Here is a 17,058-nt window from a genome sequence, read left to right on the forward strand (position 1 = left end):
TTCAGTATTTTCTTCTAACAGCCCACATGGGCAGAGGGGGCATCAGTCTTGTGTTCCTGTTAGCAGAAGGCTCAGGCTTATGAATCCCTTGCTGATCTGGAGGGTAGAGAGTTTTGTTTTCTTTCCTTCAAAGGGCCCTACAAGCCAACGGGAAAGCAGTTAGAGAGGGCTTTAACTGAATTTTCTGCTTTTTAATTTTTCTGAACTTCAGGGGTGCTCCTCCCTCACATCACATAGGCTAGAATAGTTAGTGAGTGGAGTTGTCCCTATGGCTCTCTGCTGCCCTAACATCTTGAGATGAGGAGGCCTGGGAACCTCATCCCCAGTCATGAGGATAACCCCTGGTGTCTGGCACAGAGGTGTCTGTGAAATTCAAAGTCAGAGGGCAAGAGGGAGGAGACTGGCCTGTGCTACTGTGGTAGTGCTGTGGGGGCCCAGGCCTCCACTTTAATGGGCCCACGTGGACAGAAAGACCTCAGTGGGATGTGAGTGGGAGCCTGGTTCCAGGGATCAAGGCGCCTCTGACATTTGCTGGACTTCACTCCTGGGGCCGCTTCTTTGTACACATCAGTTCAACATGAAAACAAATCCTGGAAAATCAAGATGGGATGGAGGAGTTTGAATGTCACCCTGTCTGACCTCCTTCCTTTACTGATGGGGAAACAGACCCAGAGTGAGGGAGCTTATGAAACATCACACAGCTTGTGATTGGAGACCCAGGGCTGGAACCCAGGCTTTTTAATACCAGGCTGAAGCTCTGACTGCTCCACTTGGAAAGACTCCATCATGTGGAGACAGAGAGTCCTGGGTTTGAACCTCATTGTTCATTTCATAATTGCATAAATAGATGTATTTGCCACTGTGGCCAGTGCTTTAAAGAGGTATGCTCAGGGCTGTGAGATCTTGGAGGAATCTGACCTTGTCTCAGATCTTCAGAGAAGGTTCTAGAAGGAAATGGGCTGAAATCTACAGTTGAATTGAGCTTAACCTACTAGAGAGGGGAGAGCTTGGACGGGTGGATGGATGACTGTGAGCCTGAGTTTAAGAGGCTGGTTGTTTCCCCACTGTGAACTCTCTCTCTTGGCCCAGGGAGGCCTGCTGGTAAATTGCTAAATGTGTCAGTCCTTTGAGTGTTTAACTTAAAGCTGGGCAGCTGTTCCCTTGAAGTACTTACCTCTGTCCCTGTACACTTCTTTGAACCCTATCACTAATCCCTGGGAAGGGAAAATGCAAAAGCCAAAAAAAAAAAAAAAAAAGAGTAAAATGCATTGTTAATCATGCTGAAATGTAACGCTCCTCTCTGAACCTTGGAAGATGAGAAATTTACATGCTGATTTCATCCATTACTTCACTCAGGGGATGACAGGCTGCAATTGAAGAGGCTTCGGTGAGTTAAGTACTACAAACCTTGCCCAGGTTCTTAAGCCTCTCTTGGAACTCTTGGAGACCAATTGGTAATGTTGGCATTCTTTCCAGTGACTTCTGGCCCTGCCAGCCAGGGTGTGGACAGTTCCCACTCGAAAAAAGATTTCACATTAGACCACAACGCAGGACGTGGTCTGTTCATTTGTTGGGGAACCTGAGACTGTTAAGGGAAACGAGGGTGAGAAAGGGATTCTGCAGAGAAACAAAAGCAGGCAAGAGTGGCCATTACAGATGCCACAGCCCCTCTGACAAAGCTCTCTTGTTGCTGGAATCAGAGAAGGAAGAAGGGGAAAAAAACTAACATTTATTTGGCACTTGCTGTGTACGAGGTATCTATCCCTGACTCCTCACACTCCGTGGGAGGTGTTGTCATTCTCATTTTGCAGGTGGGAAAACTAAGCTAATTAACATGCCCAATACAGTGACAACAATGATGATGATAGCAGTTCATATTCATATGCTAGACGCTGTGCTAAGCTCTTGCCACGTGTAACTCATTTAATCCTCATAAAAACTCTGTAGGGCAGGAGCTGGTATGATCTACATTTTTTCAGTTGAGGAAAGTAAAGCATGAAAAGGTTGAGAGTCTTGCCCTTAAACAGTCAATGGCAGTGGTGTTAGTATTTAGTCGCTCAGTCATGTCCGACTCTTTGTGACCCTGTGGTCTGTAGCTGGCCAGGCTCTTCTGTCCATGAAATTTTCCAGGCAAGAATACTGGAGTGGGTTGCTGTTTCCTCCTCCTTGGGACCTTCCGGACCCAGGGATCAAACCTGGGTCTCCTGCAGCTCCTGCATTGCACTCTAGAGTTTACTTTTTTTTTTTTTGACTGGAATTTAGCCTGTTGCTCATATTGAACTTGAGTAACCTTAAAGGAAAATTCATATTTATGGCCAGAGTCAGAATAAGTATGTTTGGCCAAGTGAATAGGTCTTATCTAATGATTATCAGTCATAGCCCAGGCAGAACTGTAATAATTCCTTTCTTCTAAAATAAACTTTCTAAGAGCCATCCAGTCAGAGCCTTGGAGAGGAGAAACCCACCAAGGTAAACCAGAAGTACTGGATACAGGTAACTGACCACAACCCAGCAATTTGATTGATTTCTAAAATTTGCATAATATTATGCCTATGATAGAAAAACACTTGATTCACATCTAAGAGTCCAAGAAACCAAGAAAGAAATGTTATGAACAATCATATGAGTCAGGCCTAGCATCTTGGATCAGCTGTCTACTTCTGATGTCTTCTTCTCTTCTCTTTCTGGCGTTGGTGTTTCTTATTATCAGAGCATTGCTTTAAGGTGAATTTGAGGTCAGCAGTTCTCTCTGTAGACCAGTCTGGTGCTGCTGCTGCTGCTGCTAAGTCGCTTCAGTCGTGTCTGGTTCTGTGCAACCCCATGGACTGCAGCCTACCAGGCTCCTCCATCCATGGGATTTTCCAGGCAAGAGTACTGGAGTGGGGTGCCATTGCCTTCTCCACAGTCTGGTGCATGAGCCCCAAATTCGCCCGCACTCCCTGAGGAGGTAGATGGGCACAGGGGGCCACTGCTGGTACCAAAGCTCCAGGTCCTCGTGGAGTTGAGGCAAAGGAAGCAAGTCCTCTCTGGGTCACTTGGTGGTCACCATAACTGTCGACTAAGAAACATGCGCAACGTGAGAGCTGCATGTTAAGTTTTATTGGGGGCAAAAGGACTGCAGCCTGGGAGACAGCGCCTCAGTTAGTAAATGGCAGAACTGGGATTGAGACAGGGAGAGTGGCTCCAGTTCTCATGCTTTAACCACTAGAGTGGAGGTTGGAAAGCAAGTCTGATACACTTGAAAAATCCTTGCCCTTTCAACCGTGCCTGTCACCCTGCTGCTTGATGAGGATGCTGCTCTCATAAATGATACCATTTAATGAGTGCTGAGCATGAATGGGCACTGTGCCTGTTGCTTCCCGTTGCTGTGTATTTCAGTCTTACCATCTATCGTTAAGTGAAGACTGAAACTCAAAGAGGCCACGTGTTCTGCCCAAGGTCACACCGCTAATGGTGGCTCTGGGCCACTTTCTAAACAGGAGGGGTTCACTTGCTGGCTCATTGCATTACCTTCAGGGAATCATTCTGGAAGCTTATCTGTGGGATGAGCAGTGTTTCAGCAAATAGTGAGTGTCTGCTCTTGACTCCGGGTGAGGCTGAGTGCTGGGGGACAAGAGATGGCACCTGTGTGGTAGTCCCGGCCTGGAGGAGCCCCTGGGCTTGGAAGTGGGAGGAGCTCTGGCCTTGGTGCCACCTCGTTCTTCCCCCTACACGCCCTGGACAGGCAGGACTTTGCCTCTCTAAACACCGTACTGGCTCTCTTTTGACTAAAGAAACAGCAGCTTCCACCTGTTTAGTCGGATCTAGTTACAGCAAGAGGCTATTTTATTATTGCTATTAATCTGATGTAGAGAAGGTTTGAAACTCTTGATTCTGAGGAATAAAAGACCCCCCAAAAAGAAAGATCAGTAATCATCCAAATTGTGGCTATTTGAAGGCTTCAAGGGAAGAGGTTGGTTTTTTTTTTTTCTTTTTTTGCTCAAAGCAGGCCATTTGCATGTCACATTTGTTTTATCTCCTTTTTCTTTGCTTCCAATAATTTGGATCAAAATGATCATAAAGTTGCTCCATTTTAGGCAATTTCAGCAGGCCATTGACACATTGGATTAGCAAAAATAAGTTATTTCCAAAGCCCCAATTCATATCGCCAAGAAAATTATAAGCAAATAAATAATTATATGCATTTTTTTCACAAGTAGCTATTGACATAATGATGGCAGCTCTTCCATTGTACCTAATCAGTAACAGATGTGCATCAGAGAAGGTGTGATGTGTATTAGCTCCTGGCAGGAGGAAGGGATGTTTAAAGGAACCATTTTCTTAGACTCTCCTGGAAAGAGGGAGAGAGTGGGAGGCAGGCAGGAAGAGAGAGAGAACGAAAATAATCTTGCACCATACCGTGCAGACGTCCTCTTTCTGGCTGACTCACGGGAAGTAGCTGCTGGTAAAGGAACCCTCAATGAGCACATCGGGGCTTCTAGCAGAAATGCATATATTAAGGTCAGGAGGAAAGAAAGGAAAAAAAAAAAAAAAACAAAAAACACATTTATTGAGCAAGAATTCCTTTGCAGATGTTCACACAGATTTGCTCATTTTGTCTTCCCAATTTTGCCAAGCTGGTTAGAACCCAATCGCATTGTTGTACAAATAAGGAAATGAAGACCCAAGGTCCAAGGAAAGGCTTGTCTCAGGCGATCCAGCTGATCTGTGTCAGGGTCAGGATGTGAACCTAGGGTTGAAAATCCCAAAGTCTTGTTTCTACCCTTGGTAGTCCTTTTTCCACCTAAGCTATGTAAAATGATACTTACTTTATTATTATTATTCTCTGATCCGAGGGAGAAGAACTATGGATAAATCTCAGATGAAAGTTGTGAATGGGTGACTAGTCACTGAGTGATTTATGGGCCTGTGCCTTCTGACAGAGCTATGGAATGAGTGATAGAACCTTTCTGTAGGGACTTGTATCTTTCATTCATTCCTCACCTGTCTACCTTAATGTTATTTCCCTGCATGTAAATGTATTTCAACTGCTGTCTATGCTTCTAGGGCCTGGAGATCCCAGGGGGAATAGAACACGTCTCCAGTCCTCAAGGAACTTTATAGGGAAGACAGGGAGCTTGACCGCTGGGGCACGATACTGTGTAGTAGTGGGGGTGGAATTAACATCTAATGTCAGAATCAGAAGTGAAAATCGCCTGCAGGTTGGTTGGCGGGCACATGAAAGGATACCCAATGTCACTAATTCTTAGAGAAATGCAAATCAAAGCTGTAGTGAGGCACCACCTCACACCAAAGTCTGTAAACAATACATGCAGGAGAGAGTGTAGAGAAAAGAGAACCCTCCTACACTGTTGGTGGAAATGTGAATTGGTGCAGCCAATATGGAGGTTCCTTAAAAAACTGAAAGTAGAGTTACCATGTGATCCATCAGTACCAGTCCTGTATGTGGCATGTATCTGGAGAAAACTCTAATTGAAAAAGATCCATGCACCGAAATGTTCACTGTTGTTGCTGTTCAGTCTCTTAGTCATGTCCCATGACTTTGCAACCCCATGGACTGCAGCACGCCAGGCTCCCCAGACCTTCACTATCTTCTGGAGTTTGCTCAAGCTCATGTCCCTTGCGTTGGTATTGCCATCCAACCGTCTTATTCTCTGTCGTCCCCTTCTCTTCCCAACTTCAATCTTTTCTAGCATCAGGCTCTTTTCCGACGAGTCAGCTCTTCACATCAGGTGGCCAAAGTATTGAAGCTTCAGCATCAGCCCTTCCAATGAATACTCAGGGTTGATTTCCTTTAGGATTGACTGGTTTGATCTGCCTGCCATCCAAGGGACTCCTAAGAGTCTTCTCCAGCACTACGGTTTGAAAGTATCAATTCTTCGGCACTCAGCCTTCTTTGTGGTCCACCTTTTACATCCTACATGACTACTGGAAAAACCATAGCTTTGACTAGATGGATATTTGTCAGCAAAGTGATGTCTCTGCTTTGTAATACACTGTCTAGGTTTGTCATAGCTTTTCTTCCAAGGAGCAAGTGTCTTAATTTCATGGCTGCAGTCACTGTCTGCAGTGATTTTGAAGCCCAAGAAAATAATGTCTGTCACTGTTTACATTCAAGAGAGAGACTCAAATAGTCTTAAAAAAACCTACAGTCCATGAAGCCTACCATACGCACGTCCTGGATTGAAGGGGGACTTTGAGTGATATGATTGGAATGTAAATTCACTGCTCTCTGAAGCTTCTCATGGTGTGATCATCTCTCTGCTTCAAAGGCAATCTAAGGGGTTTTCAAGGGTAATGTAACCTACAGGCAATTTTCAGTGTTTGTAGAAGAACTACTTATAGGATCTAAGATGTGGAAGCAATCTAAGTGGTCATCAACAGATGAACACTTATATATGTGTATATATATTTGTATGTCAGTACACACACACACACACACACACACACACACACACACACATGGAATATTACTCAGCCATAAAAAAGGATGAAATAATGCCATTTGCAATAGCATGAATGAACCTAGAGATTATCATGTTACACGAGGTAAGTCAAAGATAAAAATACCATATAATATCACTTATATGTGGAATCTAAAAAAATGATACAAATGAACTTATTTATATGATAGAAATAGACTCACAGATATAGAAAACAAACTTATGCTTATCAAAGGGGATATGGGGGGATAATTTAGGATTTGGGGATTAACACATGCACACTACTACATGCAAAATAGATAAACAAGGACCTACTGTATAGCACAGGGACCATATGCTATATCTTATAATAACTAATAATGGAAGAGAATCCAAAAAAAGAATATATATGTGTATATATATATATAGCTGAATCATTTTGCTGTGCATTTGAAACTAACCCAACATTGTAAATTAACTTCAATTTAAAAAATTGCCTGTAGGCTCAATTCAGTTCAGTCGCTCAGTCGTGTCCGACTCTGCAACCCCATGATCTCAGCACGCCAGGCCTCCCTGTCCATCACCAACTTCCGGAGTTGACTCAGACTCACGTCCATCGAGTCCATGATGCCATCCAGCCATCTCATCCTCGGTCGTCCCCTTCTCCTCCTGCCCCCAATCCCTCCCAGCATCAGAGTCTTTTCCAATGAGTCAACTCTTCGCATGAGGTGGCCAAAGTACTGGAGTTTCAGCTTTCACATCATTCCTTCCAAAGAAATCCCAGGGCTGATCTCCTTCAGAATGGACTGGTTGGATCTCCTTGCAGTCCAAGGGACTCTCAAGAGTCTTCTCCAACACCACAGTTCAAAAGCATCAATTCTTCGGCGCTCAGCCTTCTTCACAGTCCAACTCTCACATCCATACATGACCACAGGAAAAACCATAGCCTTGACTAGACGGACCTTTGTTCGCAAAGTAATGTCTCTGCTTTTGAATATGCTATCTAGGTTGGTCATAACTTTCCTTGCAAGGATTAAGCGTCTTTTAATTTCATGGCTGCAGTCACCATCTGCAGGTTACATTATTACTCTTGAAAACCCCTTAGGTTGTCTTTGAAGTAGAGAGATGATCACACCATGAGAAGCTTGAGAAAGCAGTGAATTTACATTCCAGTCATATCACTCCAAGTCCCCCTTCAATCCAGATCATGTATATGGTGGGCTTCATGGGCTGGTAGGTTTCTTAGACTATTCGAGTCTCTCTCTTTCTACCAGCCCCTACAAACTGTATAGTAGAACTTGCAAAAGAAACAAGCCTGTATGAGGCACCTTCCCCATGCAGGGTAAACTTAGCCTGCAAATGCCATAGTAAACTGCCAGGGTCTGACTAGGACCCTTATCTGGAAGGTGACGTTAAGAGGGCAGTTCCTAGGAAGGGTCTTGGAGAGTGACCGGAAAGCTCTGTACCTCCAGGAATGCTGCTCCGCGTCATTAGAGACAAGCCTGCCACACTCGCAGAGCTGGGGGTGGGCAGTGGTGGGGCTGCATCCCCTTTGTGGACACGCGGCCTGTCCTCTCCCTTCCGCATCCTCAACCTGGACGTGGGAGGTGCTTAGAAATATTTGTGACACCTGTGTGTCTCTGTCTCCCTTTCATCATATACAGCTGATAGACAAACACACACTCACCTCCTTTTCTTCATCCCCAGTGCCACCACCCTGGTCCCACACCCTCCTCTTCTGTTGGGTTCCTGTTCCTAACTGGTCTTCTCACCACCATCCTTGTCCACTTGAGCCAGTGGTGCATGAGGGTCAATATTTAGCAATTGGCTCTCTGAGGCAGGGAGAACCTGGATTTGAAGTGTTTTCTGATTGCTGTGGTGTAAATATTCCCACCATGGCCAAAATCCTGCTACCAACACCATGCCTGGGCACACAGTTGGGATGCACACAGGCTCTCTCTATGTCGTGCAAGCTCACTCCAGTGCACCACTGCTTCCAACTCACCATCCACTCCGCTGCTGTGGTCACCTTTCACAGTGGACTCCATGCTTAGAGCCCATCGGTGGCTTCCCACTGACCTAGAAATAGAGTCCCAAGTCCTTAAGGTGCTTCTCAGCCTTGTAGGACCCAGGGCTTCCCATGTAGCGCTAGTAGTAAAGAATCTGCCTGCCGTTGTAGGGTTCGGGTTTGATCCCTGGGTCGGGAAGATCCCCTGGAGAAGGAAATGGCAACCCACTCCAGTATTCTTGCTGGAAGAATCCCATGGACAGAGGAGCCTTGTGCGTTACAGTCCATGGGGGTCACAAAGAGTTGGACATGATTGAGCATCTGAGTCACATAAGACCCAACCCTGCAGCCTCAGCAGCCTTATCCATACTACGGGCTTCCCTGCCTTGACCCCTGCTCGGCATCCTCAAGTTCACTCAACATACTTTGCTTCTCCAGTGTCACTTCCCCCGTAGATCTTCCCAAGTTCTCCCAAGATCTGGCAGAGCTGCCCTTGTTCTGCTTTCTTAACTTCTACTGTGTCTCTCTGCACTCGTCACTAACTCAGCAATCGGTTCTTAATATTTGTCTCTACACTGGCATATGAACTCCAGACAGCAGTAGCCACGTTGTCATGTTCATCAGCGTGTCCTCAGCCCCTGGCACAGAGCTTGGTGAAATGGGGTTCTGGAGCAGATTATAGAATTTAGAGAGTATGGTTGGAGGGCAACAGAGGTCAGCCTCATATGGGTATTTGACTTTTGCCTCTGACAGGGTATATTTTGTTAACTGCTCAGAGTATATTTCATCAGGAGACCACCCGAGGTTGGTTTTTGAACTGTCCTTAGGGAAGAAGTAAGACAGTCACAACTTTCACCCACGCCTTCTGAACAAAATCCTTAGGATGAAGGCCTTGAATCCGTTATTACACATCCAAGTAACTAATCAATGTAACAGTTTTTAACTGCTTTCCTGAGATATGATTGGCATACAATAAGCTGTAGGTAATTAATATATACAACCTGATGTGTTTGGAGATTAAGTATAGACTTGTGAAAACATCATGATTATCAATGCCAGCAAGCTTATCCATCACCTCTGGAACTTTCCTCCCATCTGGCAGGATTTAAACACCCAGGGTCTTGTTTGCTTTCAAATCTCATGACTTCAAAACCTTCCCAATAAAACGAACCCTGGAATCATTCATAATATAATTGCTGCTGAGAGCTCTGAGGCTGTGATTCATAAAGGGGCAGTGGTGGATCCGAGAAGCGGGGAGGGCCAAAGGGCTGGCTTTCTACTTCATCACAGACCGTGTTACACCTCATTCCAATCTTTGAGAAGAGAGTTCGCTCAACAGAAAGACCTTTGAGGGTATTTGGGGGGCAGATATGATGCTTAACATTCCAGCCTAACGCCTCTTGATGCTTCAGTTTTCCATGCCAGGAGTTGAAAAACAATTTGTTAGTCATACTTTGCTTAATCTTTGTAATTACACATATTTTCTGGAAGGTCTGAGTGGCAATCCCATATTTATCCCTCAATCAAAGCCATTGTGGATTATCAGCTAAATACCTCATTAGGAAGATTTTAAAACATGTCTCCCAAAGGTTTTTGTTTTCCTTTTTTTAAAAAAAAGACTTAATTTTAAAGAAAAAGCAATCTATCTATTGTATTGTACAGTCTCATGCTGAGTGATTTTAAGGATTCCTATTATATCCACTTGAGAAGAGAGATTTATAAAGTAGTAAGTTATAAAGAGGCTCATTTTTAAAGCAGATAACAGACAATTATATTGTTGGGCCACTGACCTGAGACTCAGACTGGCCTGAGGTTCAACTTTCCCTCTGAAATTGGCAGCTGTGTGACTTTGGGCCTCCGTGTGATCTGAGTCTCGGTTTCCTTGTCTGAAAAATGGATTCTGATGCCTTGAGTTGTTGCTGGCTGAAATGAGATAGTGCAGTGCCTGGCAAGGAACAGGTGCTTAATAAATGCTCTTTACTTTGTTGTGACTATTAATATGGTCATGTTGTAATTCGTTGCCCACCAGTAAATTTCCCTCATTCATATATTTTATGATACCTTTCTCATACCTGTGAGGATTTTAGTTACATATGAGTCTTGACATCACTCTGGATGCAGATAACCAGAAAAAGATGTTTCCGATTTGGGCAGGGAAGAGATAAGACTGATGAGGCTGCAGGCAGAGAGAGATGGAAAGAGGAACTCTCCCTATACCTCCGAGGTCTTGTCATCCATGTGGGACGGGTAGAGGAGCTGGATGTAAGGAAGCTGACCAGGGTCTCACATGCCCAGTCACGTCCATGTGGTCCATGGTTCAAGGACCACGTCTGTCCCATTCACTGCTTCGTCCCCGGTGTCCAGCAGGTGCAGCGTCTGACCTGGGTCGATGTGGATCATGTGTGTTTGGCGAGTAGAGTTTCCAGGGCCAGAGTTAAGATTACGTAGCTTTCTGTTTTATGGAAAGGGTTTGAAAAACACTTCTTGGCTAAGTCACGTAGGTAAAATAAGGGTTTCTGAAAGCATTTTTCAGTCTCAATCAGTGAAATTACCTTTCATCTCTGGGAACACAATGGAATTCGGAAGGTAGAAGCCAGTGGCTCCGGGTGAAAACTTCAGATTCATTAAGATGAAGGACCAGATCTGGGGAAAAAAAAAAAAAAAAACACAATTCCTTTGACTTATGTACTAAGTGCAACTAAGCAAATGAAGTCCCATCATGGCACTGATCCCATCATCTAACCTAATCCTCACACCTGCTTTGGGAGATCAGGATTTGAGCCCCCTTTTTCCAGATGAAGAAATGTGAAATTCCAGGTTAATTCAGAGACAACTGAGTTTCAGAGACAAACACTCCCAAGGCCACACTGCTAGGAAGTGTCAGAGCCCCACGTCAAACTCGGTTCTGTCAAGTTCCAAAATCCAAATTCCAAAATTCACTTATGACATCAGAAGTTGCCATTTGCCAAATGCGTTACGTTTGCTGAATCCACATTTTTTTCCTTCAGGTTGGGGACAGAAAGCTTCACATCAGAATGAGTCCTAAACTCAGATATTTGGAGGGATCAGGCTGGTGGGGCAATAGGGCTGTGTTGGTGGAGAATCCATGGTGGCCCTTCGAAAGGGGGCAGCTGCCATTCAAATACATCTCAATGTGGCTAAAAGGAAATGCAGAGGTTTGGTCACCACACCTTTTACTCTTCCAAGAGAAAGTGGAAACCCCGATTTTTATGGGAAATGTTAGAATTAATTTATTGTCAATTAAATTTAAAGAAAAAATGTACAGGCCAGTAAAATATACCAGGGCTGTGCTCCAAGAACCAGTGCATTCAATCCAGCAGGGTTAGATTTCTAACAGTTTAGAACCCTCCCTGGGGAATGTTGTTTGTATAGGACAATGGGTCGCACAAGGAAATCAGCCTAATAGTAATGGTTAAAGCTCGTTGATTGTTAAGGATGTGCTGACACTTTACTTCTGTTATTTTATTGAATATCCCAGCACTCTAATAGGATTTTATTACCCTTCTCTTACTGGTAAGAGAACAGGTTTGGAGATGCTGAGATTCACCTAGGGTCACAGACTTATGAAATAGTAGACCAGGGCTTGAACCCAGGTGTGCCTGGCTTCTAAATCTGTGCTTTTAATCTTTGCACTGTGCTGTCTCCCACAGACTCCAAAAATATGGAAAAACTGCCCCAGACGTTTCTTTGTTTGGTGCTCATGGTTTCCCGGGATTGGATGTCAGAAAGTGTGGGAACTTGTTCTGGAAATGAACACCTTGCTTAGAAAAGCATCAGTCTTCCAAGTAAAGTGCTTTGTGCATCGTAAAACCTTCAATTTTGCTCCATTATATTTTAGGTCCATGAGGGATAGATTGCAGTTTATGTCTTCCTGCTGATTAGTGCATCCTATTTACGTGTATATGGTACCGATTAGATGGTGCGCTTTGCAGAATTAGCTCCCTGATGAACAGGTATTATTTCCCCCTCTGCTGACATGGAGCAGCTGTCTGCACTCATTGTGTTCAAGCCTCTGCACATAAAACTGGGTGTGGGGAAAAACATGCAAAACTCAGCAGTTAGATGTCTTGCCTTTAAACTCAAAGCTGTGTAAGATCTGGGCCTATGGATTGTGTCCTCTTTGCTGCTGCTTAGGTGAGCCTGGACAAGCCATCAGTCTTGGTTTCATTGTTTCATCTATTAAATGGGAATGATCCTTTTTCCTAACAGGATGCAGGGATCTGGTGCAGAAGATCTCTTGAGGTACATCTGTTTTTATCCCAACTTCTGTGATTCTTTGAGTCTCTGAATATGTGCTAAGTATGGAGGAACTTAGTGTCTAGTTTTGAGACTTGACTTGTAAGTAAGCATCTCCCCAGTGTGTATGGCACAAGCTTTACTTCTCTGTGTGGTTAGATAGTGGTCCTGACATTGTTTATTGAATAGCCTGTTCTTTCCTCCACTTTCATTGAATTGTCACGTCCAGCATATGTCACATCCCACATAGAGAAGACCTCTGATCCTCTCCTGTTGACATATTTGTTTATCTCCTCATCTGTTCTACATGACTGAAAGCGGATAGCTTGATATCTGGAGAAGCAATGGCCCCTTCTTTTTTTCCCCTTCGTTATTTTTTTTTTTGGCTGCACCGGGTCTTTGGTGCTGCATGTGGGCTTTCTCTAGTTGAGGCGAGCAGCGGCTACTCTGTAGTTGCTGTGCGTGGGTTTCTGATTGCCATGGCTTCTCTTGTTGCAGAGCACAGGGTCTAGGCTCGTTTTCTCAGTAGTTCTGTGTGGCTCATGGGCTGAGCTGCTTCACAGCCTGTGGATCTTCCCAGACCAGGGATCGAGCCCATGTCCCCTGCATTGGCAGATGGATTCTTAACCACTGGACTGCCAGGGAAGTCCCTTCCCTTTTTTATTCTTATTTTACAAAATAGTCTGTGTATTTCTCAGCAGGAAATAGATGGCACATTCAAATGGGATGACTAAAGAGGGTTTAATGAATGGACTATTTATAGAGGTTTAGGCAAGGACAGGGCTGGCCAGGTGATGATGAAGTTCCCAGAATCTGGCAACAGTGGGGAGCTCTTACCACCCTGGGCCCAGAGAGGGAGGGGAGGACCCAAGGACTGGAACTCAGAGAAAGTAGCTCCTTGGATGTGGCTATGGAAGGGTTTGATGGGAAGATAGCGTGACTTGATTCAAGCTTAAAATATATCACTCTGACCTTGTGGTGGGTTTGGGAACTAGCCCAGCAGAGGCTTAAATAGGCAGAGGCTTGAGGCTTGGCGAAAATGAGCTCTCTAAACTCATAAACCTGATACAGGTGACATTTTACTGCAATAAACTTAAGAAAGTAAAAGTAAAAGTCACTCAGTAGTGTCTGACTCTTTGTGACCCCATAGACTGTAGCCACCAGGTTCCTCTGTCTGTGGGATTCTCCAGACAAGCATACTGAAGTGGGTTGCCACTCCCTTCTCCAGGGAATCTTCCCAATCCAGAGATTGAACCCGGCTCGTCTACACTGCAGGCAGACTCTTTACCATCTGAGCCACCAGGGTATTAATAAATGCAAAGGATCCCTCTATAGCTAAAAACATCAGGTGAGTCTGAGAAATGTCATTGATTCAGCTTCTCAGGCTTCCCCAGACTCTAATGGTGGTGACACAGATGCACGTCTCTCAGATCTTAGACCTCCATCCCTATTACTCCCAGAGTCTAATGTGATTGCCTTCAGCCTCATCTGAATCTGACATCTGGTTCTGCAGTCAGGGCCCCCGGTGCCACCTTGCTGCATTGTCACAGGTTGTATGATATTTGTGAGGTATCACACATGCACAGTTGCATCAAGTTGTGTTTTGTGACTAGGCTGTGGCATGCCTGGCGGTTTGGTCTGCTGGGGGTACTGGGCAGGGCAGGCCTGGCGAGGGCTACCACTCAACAAGGCTGGTTGTCACCTTTCAGCAAGATGAGGCTCGCAGGAGGAAGACATCACTTGGGGATGGTTTTAGTTCATTTCGGGACATGGTGGAGTTGAGATTCCTACAAAACATTCTGTAAGTAGAAGTGAGGGTGAGATTTAAGAAATGTCCCTTCTCACTTAAAGGTACCTCATAAATAATGAGAAGGTCTCATTGCTAGCCTGTTCATTCATAAAAATGACCCTTAATATCTTAGGGGAATTGGGCCTTGAGATGGCTAAATATCTGACAATACATCTAGTCACTCAAGTCCCAAACAGTGGTATTCAACTTGATCACTGGAAATGAAATTTGCTTTTATGGTTGAAGTGGTTTCTCCTGGCATGAATGCCAACTTTTGGCTTTATTTCCTTGATTTTGAGAATGGGTAGTGGGGTAGCACAGTCCTGCATGCTCTCTGGTAATTCCTTTGACTACAAACTTGGCCCAAGGCAGATTCCTACTCCAGCTGAAAAGGGAGCGGTTCTTTGTGTGGGCAGAATCAACACGCTGCTCTGAACTGGGACAAGATGCCAATCTAACTTTTATATTTCATATACAGATTCTTTCTGACCTGTGACGTCAGTTATCACAATTTTAGGGGAAACATTTGCAAATTTACCTATTGTACCAGGATTTTGTGAGATCAGTTTAACAAGGTATTCACTGTATGCCCAGCCCAGTATAAAGAACTGGGACGCAAGAATGGGAAAGTGTAACCCTCTGCCCTCCTGGAGTCAACAGAGAAGTCAGACACATAAATGAATGATAATATAGCAGAATAAATACTATCGTCAAACCATACAAAGTACACTGGGGACCCACGGAGGCAGAGGCTGTGGTTCTTTAGTGAATGCCCTAAATACTGGAGGGATGTGTTTGTGTTTGATGAAATTGAATGATGATAGAAGTAGAAGGAGGTAAATTTTTTTTTTAGATCGTCTCTCTTCTGCCTAGGTACCTATTCTCCTTTTCTTCATCCCTCCCCCCTCCACACCCCCACGCCCCCCAGGACCTCAGCATTTTCCATCAGACTTGTCCCACTGTGCTTACATATATTTTGATTTTGTTTTGCTTTTATTATGGAAAATTTCAAACTTATGCAAAACTAGCAGCTCATGTAATAACCCCCTATGTACTTACCACCTAGCATCAGCAATTATCAATACCTGGCTGTTGGGATACTGAGTCACAATTCCCAACATCATGTTATTTCATCTGTAAATACTTCAGTACATATCTCTAGAAAATTAGGATTTCCCCACCTGAAAAAACAAAAACCAGAAAACCTTGATCATGGGTAACTATTGCCAATAAATCTTTAGTAGCGTCAGCAATCCAGTCAATATGCCAGGTTCCATGATTTTGTCTTGGAAAGTTTCACAACTTTTGTTTTTTTTAATAATGTATTTTTATTTTTATGTCAAAATATGCCTTTTTATTCGGAGAAGGTGATGGATGGCACCCCACTCCAGTACTGTTGCCTGGAAAACCCCGTGGACAGAGGAGCCTGGTGGGCTGCAGTCCATGGGGTTGTGAAGAGTCGGACACGACTGAGCGACTTCACTTTCACTTTTCACTTTCATGCATTGGAGAAGGAAATGGCAACCCACTCCAGTGTTCTTGCCTGGAGAATCCCAGGGACGGGGGAGCCTGGGGGGCTGCCGTCTATGGGGTCTCACAGAGTTGGACACGACTGAAGCGACTTAGCAGCAGCAGCGTGCCTTTTTATTATTTTTTAAAAATGGTTTGCAAAAATGCATAATGTACAATGAAGGGTAAGGCTTTTTTGTTTGTTTGTTTTTACTGCATTATCATCACCATCTAGCACAATGCCTGGCCCATGGTATTTATTGAGAGAAAGGAGGAAAGGAGGCTTAGAGGAAATTAGGACAGAAAGTAGGAAGGAAGGAAGAGAGGAAATGAAAGGGAAAAAAGGAAAGGAAGAAGGCGTTTCCTACGCTCACTCCTCACATCAGTTTTTGAATGCAGCAACTTACAAATGCATAATTTGGTAGTCCTCTGATCATACTGCATGTTCAATTATTTATCCTGTTTTTTTTGCATATGGTGACCTAAACATTTTTCACAGGGCCCACAAGGGATTGACATATATCCTATCTCGAGAATCCCCAGCCCTGACAATAGCCCCATCTGGCCAGAGCTCCCCAAAGAGAGACCTTCATCTCACAGGCTGCCCAGGCCTGTAAACAAACATGATTCAGTGCTGGCGTTCACATAATGGGTGCTGTGCTAAAGTTCATTTTAGAAATACCTACTGTTTAATTCCTGAAATTGTCAGCCCCATGTTGGAGGAGGGAAATTTGCTAAGGGGATAAAGACCTAAAAATTCTAAGGCATCTTGGAGGATTCTTATCTAGCAGGACTGCGGCGATGATTATAGCCTAGATTTTACCAGAGCTCAGAAGCCTTTAGGATGGGACTGCTGTAAAGAAACAGTATTTCCCGGGTAGCCCTAGATCATGGCAAATCAGGCTCTGGGCGTGGTAATTACTGTGTTAACATCAACAGGGAGACATTTCCATTCCATTTAGTCTGTTTCCATCTCTCAGTTAACCTCATGCATAGTAGTACAGGAGCTATTTTGATGTTCCAGGAATCAAGTGTTCTTGTGGTGTGTCTTACAATGCTTGTTTACCTATAAA

The 17,058-nt window shown here is 44.3% G+C and overlaps 1 protein-coding gene and 1 long non-coding RNA gene across 4 annotated transcripts in view; one reads left to right on the forward strand and one right to left on the reverse strand.

Moving 5' to 3' along the window:
* The window catches only part of TENM4 (teneurin transmembrane protein 4), a 3,327,204-nt gene that overhangs the window by 2,560,353 nt on the left and 749,793 nt on the right, over window positions 1-17,058 (forward strand). The gene's annotated exons all lie outside the window — the stretch shown is intronic.
* On the reverse strand, window positions 6,507-11,327 carry LOC139180746 (uncharacterized). Of its 2 annotated transcripts, none has more exons than XR_011565008.1 (3): window positions 11,174-11,327; window positions 10,983-11,073; window positions 6,507-10,882 (listed from the first exon to the last, which is right to left on the reverse strand). It is a non-coding gene; the product is annotated as an uncharacterized lncRNA (long non-coding RNA). The 2 variants fall into 2 exon arrangements; XR_011565009.1 differs by having other exon boundaries at window positions 6,507-10,375; window positions 10,503-11,073.

This window comes from Bos indicus, chromosome 29, assembly GCF_029378745.1.
Source record: "Bos indicus isolate NIAB-ARS_2022 breed Sahiwal x Tharparkar chromosome 29, NIAB-ARS_B.indTharparkar_mat_pri_1.0, whole genome shotgun sequence".
Classification (NCBI taxonomy): Eukaryota; Metazoa; Chordata; class Mammalia; order Artiodactyla; family Bovidae; genus Bos; species Bos indicus.